The sequence below is a fragment of the Schistocerca cancellata genome, chromosome 6 (assembly GCF_023864275.1).
Source record: "Schistocerca cancellata isolate TAMUIC-IGC-003103 chromosome 6, iqSchCanc2.1, whole genome shotgun sequence".
NCBI lineage: Eukaryota > Metazoa > Arthropoda > Insecta > Orthoptera > Acrididae > Schistocerca > Schistocerca cancellata.
In genome coordinates this window covers 469,689,270-469,700,852 of record NC_064631.1, presented here as the reverse complement: position 1 = coordinate 469,700,852, position 11,583 = coordinate 469,689,270, and the positions used below count along the sequence as shown (strand labels likewise).

The 11,583-nt window shown below is 44.8% G+C and overlaps 1 pseudogene; it reads right to left on the bottom strand.

Moving 5' to 3' along the window:
- Window positions 1-598: 598 nt before the first annotated feature.
- LOC126089844 (5S ribosomal RNA) lies at window positions 599-716 on the bottom strand (annotated as a pseudogene).
- Window positions 717-11,583: the final 10,867 nt, after the last annotated feature.

Genomic DNA, 11,583 nt, shown 5'->3' with positions numbered 1-11,583 from the left:
GGATGTAATTGTTCCAGTTTTTCACCGAAGTCAGCAATAGCTTATTTGCGGGAAACGACGAAGTGGAGCAAATCCCCGCAGCTATTTTGCGGTAAATTACCACAGCTCCAACAATGTGACGATAATTCTTAGCCGGCTGGTGTGGCCGAGCGGTTCCAGGCGCTTCATTCTGGAACCGCGCGACTGCTACCGTCGCAGATTCGAATCCTGCCTCAGGCAAGGATGTGTGTGATTTCCTTAGGTTAGTTGGGTTTAAGTAGTTCTAAGTTGAGTCCCATAGTGCTCAGACCAATTTTTTTTGACAATTCTTAAATAATAACCCCCATAAAAGATGACATTTGACACACCCAGCTTGCGATTATCTCAGCTGAAGACACGAGGGTTGTAACTTTAATAGCACTCCGTCTTCAGGCCACAAGTGGCCCTTCGGGACCATCCGACCGTCGTGTCATCCTCAGATGAGGATGTGGAAAGGAGGGGCGTGTGGGCAGTACACCACTCTCCCAGTCGTTATGATGGTTTTCTGTGACCGGAGCCGCTACTATTCGGTCGAGTAGTTCCTCAATTGGCATCACGAGGCTGAGTGCACCCCGAAAAATGGCAACAGCGCATGGCGGCCCCGATGGTCACCCATCCAAGTGCCAGCCACACCCGACAGCGCTTAACTTCGATGATCTGACGAGAACCAGTGTATCCACTGCGGCAAGGCCGTTGCCTTTGGAGGTTTAATAGTTGCAACTATTTATTTACAGCTCGTACAAAATAGATACATGTTTCAAAGTTTTACTGACCTTCAAAGTAGTCACCAGCATTGTGTATAACCCTTTGCCAGCGATGTGGAAGTCGTAGGATACTCTTAGCAGTGCCAGTTGTGTTGACAGTTCGAGCGGCGCGGTCTATTGCCCGACGAATTTGTAGCAGTTCTGAAGCGAATGCCGTGAAGTGTTTCCTTCAGTTTAGATATCGAGTTGAACTCGCGAGGGCTTAAGTCAGGAGAATGCCGTAGGTGGTATAGCACTCAGCAGCCCCATCAGCCAAACAAATCAGTAACAGATTGCACTATACGTGCTTGAGCATTGTCCTGCAAAATGGTCATTTCCTGCAGAAAATGTTATCATTTCTATCTCTATGCTGTTCATTTTTGGAACACAACCTATGACCAGCTTAGAGACAGAAGTGATGACACTTTCTGCAGGACCTGACCATCATTTTGCAGGACAATGCTCAAGCAAGTACAGTGCAAGCTGTTACTGATTTGTTTGAATGATAGGGCTGCTAACTGCTATACCACCTACTACACTCCCCTGACTCAAGTCCTCGCAAGCTGAACTCGATTTCTAAACTGAAGGAAACACTTCACGACATTCACTTCAGGACTGCTACAAATTCTTCGGGCAATAGACCGCGCCGCTCGAAATGTCAACACAACTGGCACTGCTAAGAGTATTCTACAACTTCTACATCGCTGGCAGTTGGTTATACACAATGCTGGTGACTACTTTGAAGGTCAGTAAAACTCTGAAACACCTATTTTGTACGAGCTGTAAATAAGTTGTTTACACTATTAAATATCCAACCCTTGTATAATTCCGTCATCTAAAACAAAGATGTAGGAAAACTTTCTTGTAAAGTATTGAAATCTGTGCCTCTAACGTCGACAAAAAATAAAGAAAGAATGGAAGAAGAATGCTTCTGAAAGAAAAGTTTGTTACTGAGAAGGAAAGACGTGCCACAGAAAGAAAAGAGCATACGTTATAAACAAAAAACGAAAGCTAGATTTCATTACTTCATTGGGAGAAAAGGAAGGAAACAGGTTAAACAGCCAGTTGGTTACTCTTCAGAGTCAGATTCAGACTTCTTACATAATGACAATAGCTCAGATATAGATATGAGCTCACTATTTGGCGAAGAATTATCCGAAGAAGAAGAAGAAGAAGAAGAAGATCTGTAAGAAGCAGAGGAAGAAGAAGAAGAAGAAGAAGAAGAAGAAGAAGAAGAAGACGAAGAACATGAACAAGAGCGTGGGACTTCACAAAGGGATCAGAGGACCTAACGAAGTACACTATTTACTAGGTACGTAGATAGCCTCAGTAACTAAATTCGTTCACATTGCCATACTAGTCTTCCTTTCGTGGAGAGGAAAGTATTGTTTTTGTATAAGTATTTTTAAACAGTATTTATTCAAATTTACGAGACATCTGAGTTCATTACTGTGGTGGGTAACTTTGCAATGTTACAAATGTTGCAAGGGGCTATTCAAAGTGTTTTTATCACTCAGTCATCCATTTTTATCCATATTTATCTCAAATGGCCAAAACCCACGCTGCGAGGGTTTACTCAATTTTGTTGGATAAAATCCCGCAGTTTTTGTTTCAGGTTAATTGTAAATATTTCTTTGACAAATAACCGGACGGAGCTAGAATTCGGGTAGGTTATAGGCAACAACCTAGCCTATGACTTCAATTATAAATCGCGAGAAGAACTACCCCTCATTGAAAAACTGCCAGGCTCAACCCCCACCTTCGCTGTTGTGATTTGTGAGCAAGGGGTGCACGGTCGGATGATAACGGTCGTAACGATGTCATCAACAGGGTAATATAAAGTGGTACGTGTAGTTGGTATGTGCGCCTGGTTCAGTTACTCAAGAGTGTAAGTTTTAACGGAGGAACAAACGCACTAGCGGTTGTGCTTCAGGGCCGAAACTGCGCGTGTTGTTGGGATGACACTTGGCTGATTGTTTCATCAGCTCCCGGATTTCAACATCTTTACCACGTATGCACCTGGGAAACCAACATGTGGAGTGTGACGTGACGCAGGTGAGAAACTACTATATTTCCTCGACTTTCGCCGCCTGCTGTGGAAGAGCTGTTCTAGGCGCTTCAGTCCGGAACCGCGCTGCTGCTACAGTCGCGGTTTCGAATGCTGCCTCGGGCATGGTTGTGTGTGATGTCCTTAGGTTGGTTAGGTTTAAGTAGTTCTAAGTGTGGGGACTGATGACCTCAGATGTTAGGTCCCATAGTGTTTAGAGCCATATGAACATTTTTATCTTCGACCTTCCTGTACTGTTCGCGAATTTTTAACTGAAGGAGCTGTCTGTGAAACTTCGTATGAACTCTGATTTCTATGTTTTTCTCGACTTGGTCTTTTTTTCGAGTTGTATGTGAAAGAAAATGATGTGTTGTCTGCCTTTTATTGGAACATTTGCTCTCAGAACTTTAACTGTTGGCCTCACCATGGTGGGCCCCGCCTCTCTGATAGCGTTTGTCAAGGAAGTTTGGTGAGTACCACCGTCGCGCCCTCATGCTCACGTATGGAACCCACTGCAGAACGGACCGATCTTCCTTGGATCTTCATATTCTCTCTTAATGCCGCAGACCAGTTCCAACAAACTGTCGAACCAGATTTTTGTACGCTACTTCTTTACTAGATGAAACACATTTTATCCTAATTCTTCCAAAGCGTATGTCTGGCATCTGCATTCGCTGCAACTATATTTCTGTGTTCATTCGTCTGTAGACCAATCCGGCTCCATACTCTTAGATATTCAGTTTTCAGTTAACGACCTCGGAAGTGTAATATATTAATTATGGATCTTTCCGTCTACGAGTAACGTTGCACTAATTTACATTAATGCTCAAGTTCAGTCCCTGCACGAAGGAGAAGTCCGCGGCATGTCATTACAAGTTTTTGGCGTTATGACTGTCTTATACTTCACATATCCTCGCCGAAACGGTCGATGTAGCTTATCTGCTATATTATTTTTAAATATTGTGAACACTAATTCCGCTAAAACACTCCCTTTGGGACGTACCTACATTACTTTTTACATCTGGCGATTTCGTTACGTTGAGATCTACGTTTAGGTACTTTTTTGCTACGAAAAAGCTGATTAATACATTCTGTGGCAGAAATAAAGAGACACCAGGTAGAAATTATCCGAATGGGACGAAAACTGTAGATTTGATGTACATGTACAGGCAAATAAGTGATTAAAATTCCAGAAAAACTGAATCATTCATTTAGGAGAAAGTTCGTCGCAAATTGAGCAAGTCAGTTACGCGCTGGTCCACTTCTGACCCTTATGCAAGTAGTTACTTGGATTGGCAAGATTGATAGAGTCGCTGGATGTTCTACTGAGGGATAGAGTACCAGATTCAGTCCCACTGGCGCGTTAGATCGTCAAAATCCTGAGCTGGTTGGTTGGCCGTGCCCGTAACGCTCGGAACGGTCTCAATTGGGGAGAGATCCGGCGACCTAGCTGCCAACGTATGATTTGGCATGCACAAAGACAAGTAGTAGAAATTCTTGTCCTGTGTGGACCTTGCTCACATATTAGAGGCGTTCAATAAGTAATGCACTACATTTGGAAGTAGAAAACAGCCAAAGTTGCGAAATTCAGTTTTTTCATTTGATTCAATTAATGTAATTAAATAATGAAACTGAAATTCGCAACTGTGGCTGTCGACGTAGAAATCTAACTGTTTAACAAAAACTGCTGTCCGTTATTGACACCAGCGTGCTGTAAATCCAAAACGTTTTCTTTTACTCGGCCAATTTCAATTAAAAATGCGGAATTTGTTGTCGAATACCGTGAAGTATTCACAATGCAGTCCCTCCGGTTTCATGAAGTCCTGATCTAGTGGCGGCCCTATATATAGCCTTCAAAATGGCGTCTATAATGCACCTGCGTTCCAAGTAGACAGCTGTCATTGCATTTATTTTGGCGGAAAATCGGATAACGATGTTATGAAGCATCTCTCTGCGAGACCCGGGAACTGCAGGAGAAAAGGAGGCACTTAGCGGCTAAGCCAAGTCTCCGCAGTATTATTTCTTCCACGAGTGCTAGTTATGGAAGTTTCGCACGAGAACTTCTTAGTTTGTACGGTAGGAGATAAGGTACTGGCAGAAGTATGGCTGCGAGGACAAGTCGAGACTCCTTCTTGGGTAGCGCAGTCTATAGAGCGCGAAAGGCAGAGGTCCCGAGTTCGAGTCTCGGTCTGGCACATAGTCTTAATCTTACGGTAAGTTACATGAAACAGGTTGTCGCCCAGTGGGTTCCACGACTGCGACTGCTCACACCCATTCAGAAAGTCTGACGAACCGAGGCAGCAACAGAAATGTTGCAGCGGTGTCAGGGCGATCCAGATGGCTTCTTTAGCCACCTATTCAACGTAGATGAGTTCTGAAAGTATCACACTAAGACAGAGCAGCAAAGCAGAGAGTGGATATATATCGAAATCTCCCGACAATTTGATGGTAGAAAGTCAAGTGACGTGGGCAGCTGTCCCAGAGGATGTTCTTGCTATACGGCAATGCATCTGGACATTCGTCCGGGTACAAATGCTAGGGCTATCAAATTTTGCTTCACTCTTCCCCTCTCCCTCCCCCCTCACGTTCTCCTGAAGTGGTCCCCAATGAATTTTTCCTCTTTCCTCGGCTGATTAAGTATTAAATATTACTTGGCAGACATTTGCTATAAGACACTGAAGTGACTTTTGAGGTGGAAGTCTTCCTGAACAGCCAAAATGCAGGTATCTACAGCCAAGGTGTACGCCAAGTCATTCTTCGTTGGGAACAGTGTGTCGCATTAAAGGGTGAATATATCAAGAATGAATAGCGCCAACACCATCTTTCAAGGCCGCAGCCTGATTTGGAAGTAGAAATTAAAACTTAATCAGTACACTTCGTGATGTTTTGTTGTCAGTAATCCAATGGAAGAATGATGTATACAAATACAATACCAGAAGAAAACATGACATTCATTACTCCACACTATGGTTGGATTTAGCACGGAAAGAGGAGAATAATGCTGCAACTGTAGTTTTTTATTACTTACCCAATGATATAAAGTGTCTCACAGACAACACCATAAAATTTGAAAACAAAACAAAAGAGTTTCTCTTTAATGGCTCTGAGCACTATGGGACTTAACATCTATGGTCATCAGTCCCCTAGAACGTAGAACTACTTAAACCTAACTAACGTAAGGACATCACACAATACCCAGTCATCACGAGGCAGAGAAAATCACTGACCCGTCGGGAATCGAACCCGGGAACCCGGGCGTGGGAAGCGAGAACGCTACCGCACGACCACGAGTTGCGGACGAATTTCTCTTTGGCAACTCCTCCTATTCCGTAGAAGAATTTTTATTATTGTTGTGTGTAAAAGGTGATGGGTACGCATTACTAACTCACATCTATATATTAACAAAAAGGTTACAAAATTTTCAGCATGTAGCCAAATTTACAAATAAGTTTGCGATGTGAACGTAGAATGATTCGTTCCGCATAACTGCGACTTATCGTGTCACAAGACGCATGGAACATGAAACTAATTAAGCAAATAAGTGAGCATAAAACATGTTGAATAATTCTGCGTCAGCTATGTAAGCCTATGGTTGTGCTTACCTGACCAATTCCCCTTTTTGATAAACGGAATGACCTGTGCAATTTTCGAATAGATTGAAACACTCTGTTGCTTTAGTGACCTGCGAGAAATGACGCTAAAATAGGCTAAAAGTTACTTCTCATGATCCAAGTGGCACAATAAATTATGGGATTTGATTAAAGTCTACCAGGAAACGGAAAAAAATTCTCATGATATCAAAAATTAACGTTATTCTTTAATAAAAGCAAATGAATAACCTATTTTAATTTCAGTTTAAGGGTGCACATTTATGAAATCAGAAATTGCTTCAGGGTAAGATTCGTCTTGAGAGACGAACACGTCGTCGATGTTGTTGTATTCAACAGACGTTTATTTAAGCAGTTTTTTGGTGTCCCAGCAGTCTTATGACTAGTTTGATGCGGCCCGTTACGATTTCCTCCCATGCAGCTTACGTCCTCAATTATTTGCTGTACGTATTCCAGTCACTGCCTTCCGCTGCATATTTTATGCTATACAGCCCCATCTAGTTCAGTGAAGGTTATTTCCCCGTGTCTTAACACATGTCCTGCCATTGTCTCCATTCTTATTGTCTATGTTTGCCACATGGTCCTCTCAAAGCCGATTCTGCGGAGAACCTCCTCACTTCTTACCTTATCACTCCATCTAATTTTCAATATCCTTCTATAGCACCACGTATCAGAGGCTTCAATTCTCTTGGTTCCCCGTTTCTTGACAGTCCATGGTTCACTTCTATATCTTGCTGTTGTAGCGATTCAGATTTATTCTGTATGAGAAATTTTCCACTTACACAGTACATGATTCGCATTTGCCGACGGAGGTCTTTTTTTGTTTTTAATTTGTCGAAGCGTCAGAGCAAAGGGTAATAACAATTAAAAATGTTATTACTGCAGCTGAATACCCACATTCTGAAATAAAAACCAAAATATTAATTTTACCGGTTTCAGAAATATTTAACTTTACAGTCGAAACTCGGTCAGTTTCACTCCATTTGACAGCAATGTGGAAAACATTTAATTTATAATTCGACTGATAGCGCGTAAAGAAGGGGTTCATAGGATTGGGCTCAGTGCCTGATCAAATATCATCGTTGACTGTCTAAACAACAACTATATTGCGACTGTTACTATTAATGATTATAAAGAAACAATTTTTATTTCCTTATCTTACTCTTTCTCACATGAGGCGAACCTGAAAACCTTTGCAAAATTAACGATATAAAATCAGAAAGAATTTCATATCAGAAGACATGGTTGTCATATTATCGACTGTCATTTTTTCTTCTATCACGTCACTTCCTCGTCCTCTTAGAGCCCTTCTGTGTATTCTTCCCATTTATCAGCAAATCTGAAGAGGAACTGAAATAAATGACTAGTGCACTGGAGATGGTTTCCAGCGTATTTGGACTACTTTAAAACGAAGCCAAGACGGATCACCTCGTTATGACCCGTCGACAAGATCAGGATACTGAACGGAAACCGGTCCTACAAGAGAGACCGCGAATTTAAGTATGTGGGAGCACTTCCCAAGGTCTACATCCTAATACTACTGCTTCGGTTCAGGTGTCTTACAAGACTGTTCAGATTCGGCTATTTAGAACACTGACAGAACTCGTGATACTTATGGCTATGAGACGTGGAGTAACCAAAAGCAGAACTTTCATAAGCTTGTCGTATTTGAGAGAAAAGTGCTGCGGAAAAATTTAGTACGAGTCCCGCGGAGAACCAAGGGAGAGGTGGAGGGTTGACCTCCATGAAGACCTGCAGCGGTCAGCAGCATGAGTGGAGGTATGGGTGATGGCAGCAGTGGACAGAAAACTATGGAGAAAGCAATTTGTAGCAGTGCGTGGTCCATTGGGCCTGATCGCGTAGAAGTAAAGTATCCGCTCTCTTTGTTTGATGGGAGAATTCTTCCTGTACTCTTAATGTTGACGTCATTGCATTTAATTTATTAGGAAGTTGTCTTAACTTTTCTATACAATAAATCACTCCTTCAGACGGTCATTTTTTTACCGATATCGAGGGTAGGCGCCTACATCCCACACCGTACTTCTGAAACATGACAAACACATCTCTCTGATGGACCCACGAGACTTCACTCTATATACACTCCTGGAAATTGAAATAAGAACACCGTGAATTCATTGTCCCAGGAAGGGGAAACTTTATTGACACATTCCTGGGGTCAGATACATCACATGATCACACTGACAGAACCACAGGCACATAGACACAGGCAACAGAGCATGCACAATGTCGGCATTAGTACAGTGTATATCCATCTTTCGCAGCAATGCAGACTGCTATTCTCCCATGGAGACGATCGTAGAGATGCTGGATGTAGTCCTGTGGAACGGCTTGCCATGCCATTTCCACCTGGCGCCTCAGTTGGACCAGCGTTCGTGCTGGACGTGCAGACCGCGTGAGACGACGCTTCATCCAGTCCCAAACATGCTCAATGGGGGACAGATCCGGAGATCTTGCTGGCCAGGGTAGTTGACTTACACCTTCTAGAGCACGTTGGGTGGCACGGGATACATGCGGACGTGCATTGTCCTGTTGGAACAGCAAGTTCCCTTGACGGTCTAGGAATGGTAGAACGATGGGTTCGATGACGGTTTGGATGTACCGTTCACTATTCAGTGTCCCCTCGACGATCACCAGTGGTGTACGGCCAGTGTAGGAGATCGCTCCCCACACCATGATGCCGGGTGTTGGCCCTGTGTGCCTCGGTCGTATGCAGTCCTGATTGTGGCGCTCACCTGCACGGCGCCAAACACGCATACGACCATCATTGGCACCAAGGCAGAAGCGACTCTCATCGCTGAAGACGACACGTCTCCATTCGTCCCTCCATTCACGCCTGTCGCGACACCACTGGAGGCGGGCTGCACGATGTTGGGGCGTGAGCGGAAGACGGCCTAACGGTGTGCGGGACCGTAGCCCAGCTTCATGGAGACGGTTGCGAATGGTCCTCGCCGATACCCCAGGAGCAACAGTGTCCCTAATTTGCTGGGAAGTGGCGGTGCGGTCCCCTACGGCACTGCGTAGGATCCTACGGTCTTGGCGATCATCCGTGCGTCGCTGCGGTCCGGTCCCAGGTCGACGGGCACGTGCACCTTCCGCCGACCACTGGCGACAACATCGATGTACTGTGGAGACCTCACGCCCCACGTGCTGAGCAATTCGGCGGTACGTCCACCCGGCCTCCCGCATGCCCACTATACGCCCTCGCTCAAAGTCCGTCAACTGCACATACGGTTCACGTCCATGCTGTCGCGGCATGCTACCAGTGTTAAAGACTGCGATGGAGCTCCGTATGCCACGGCAAACTGGCTGACACTGACGGCGGTGCACAAATGCTGCGCAGCTAGCGCTATTCGACGGCCAACACCGCGGTTCCTGGTGTGTCCGCTGTGCCGTGCGTGTGATCATTGCTTGTACAGCCCTCTCGCAGTGTCCGGAGCAAGTATGGTGGGTCTGACACACCGGTGTCAATGTGTTCTTTTTTCCATTTCCAGGAGTGTACATTGAGACCTCACCATCTCGCACCCTTCTATATCGATCCCTACGAGAACTGCCTCCACACGATGAATTTGCTCTAGATTGCTTTTACGAGCAACACTGGGGCTTCTGCATCACCATGGTACCCGAAGAAGCCAATCAGTGACGCCTGAAATACACTCTAAGACAGAAAAAAACCAGACTCACGAAGAAGGAATTATCCGTATAGTAAGAAAATCACTAGATTGATATACATGAACAGACAAATAAATGATTACAATTTCAGAAAAAAATGGATGATTTATTAAAAAGACAGAACTTCATATATTGAGCAAGTCAATAACGCGCTTATCCACTTCTGACTCTTACACAAGCACTTATTAGGGTTGGCATTCATTGGCAGAGTCATTGGATGCCCCCCTGAGAGATATCGTGCCAAACTGCGTCCACTTGGCACCTTAGATCGTCGAAATACCGAGCTAACTGTACTTAGAAGGCCCTGACCTTAGTGCTCCATATATTCTCAACTGGGGGGACTTCCGCCGATTTTACTGGCCAAAGCAGCGTTTGGCAAGCACGAAGACGAGCTGTTGAAGCTATCGCGCTCTGCGGGCGAGCATTACCATCCTGAAATGTAATCCCAGGGTGCTTGCCATGTAGGGTAAAAAGATGGAGCGCAGAATATCGTCGACGTACCGCTGCGTTGTAGGCGTGCCGCTACTGAGAAGCAAAAGAGTCCTGATGTGAAAAAATAAACAATGACACGCTAGACCATCACTCCTGGTTTTCGGATCATATAGCGGGCGATAGTCAGGTTGGATGCCACCGGTGACTGGTGCGTCAGCAGACCATTCACCCTGAAATCCCACTTCCTGGAGTAGAACCTTCTTCAGTGATGAGTCCCGCTTCGAACTGAGCGCCGATGACCAGCAACAGTGGGATACCAATCTGACCGTCGCCGGCTTTATGGCCCGACAGCCAGGAGTGATAAGGTCTGGGGTGCCGTCTCATTCAGTGCCAGGACCCCTTTCGTTGTCACCATCGGAAACCCAACGCCATAGCGGTACGTCGACGATAATGTAGACCCCGTTTTTTGCCCTTTGCGGCAAGCCATCCTGAGCTTACCTTTCTGCAAGATAGCGTCCGCCTAAACACGGCAAGAGCTTCTGCTGATTGTTTTATTGCTTGCTAAACCTTACTTGGCCAGCAAGGTCAGCGTATCCCTCCCCAATTATTGAAAATGTTTGGAGCACTACGTTCAGGGCCCATAAATTGGCACGATAACCTTAACGAGGACGTCCAACAACTCTACGAATTAACGTGAAGTCGAGTAACTGCTTGCATAAGGGACAGTTGTGGACCAATGTGTTAATTTCGTGCTCTTTCTGTTGGATAAATTATCAATTAAAAAAAATTGTAATCATTTGTTTGTCTGTTATAAATTATGCATCCTTTGGAAGTCAGATCTGGAAGCTGGAAAGATGTGGAGAGATTGAATAAGAGTCACTATCCTTTCTTCTAAAGTTGTGTGCGCAGCGCGGAAGACAGCTCGTCGGTCTGGGATCTTCTTCGGCGGAGGCTGCTGTGCCGTCATCTGGAGCCTGTGATTGTGTTTTTTATGGGATGCCACTTGTCCAGGTTAGTCTCTGCAAGATCTGTAGTACTGACAATG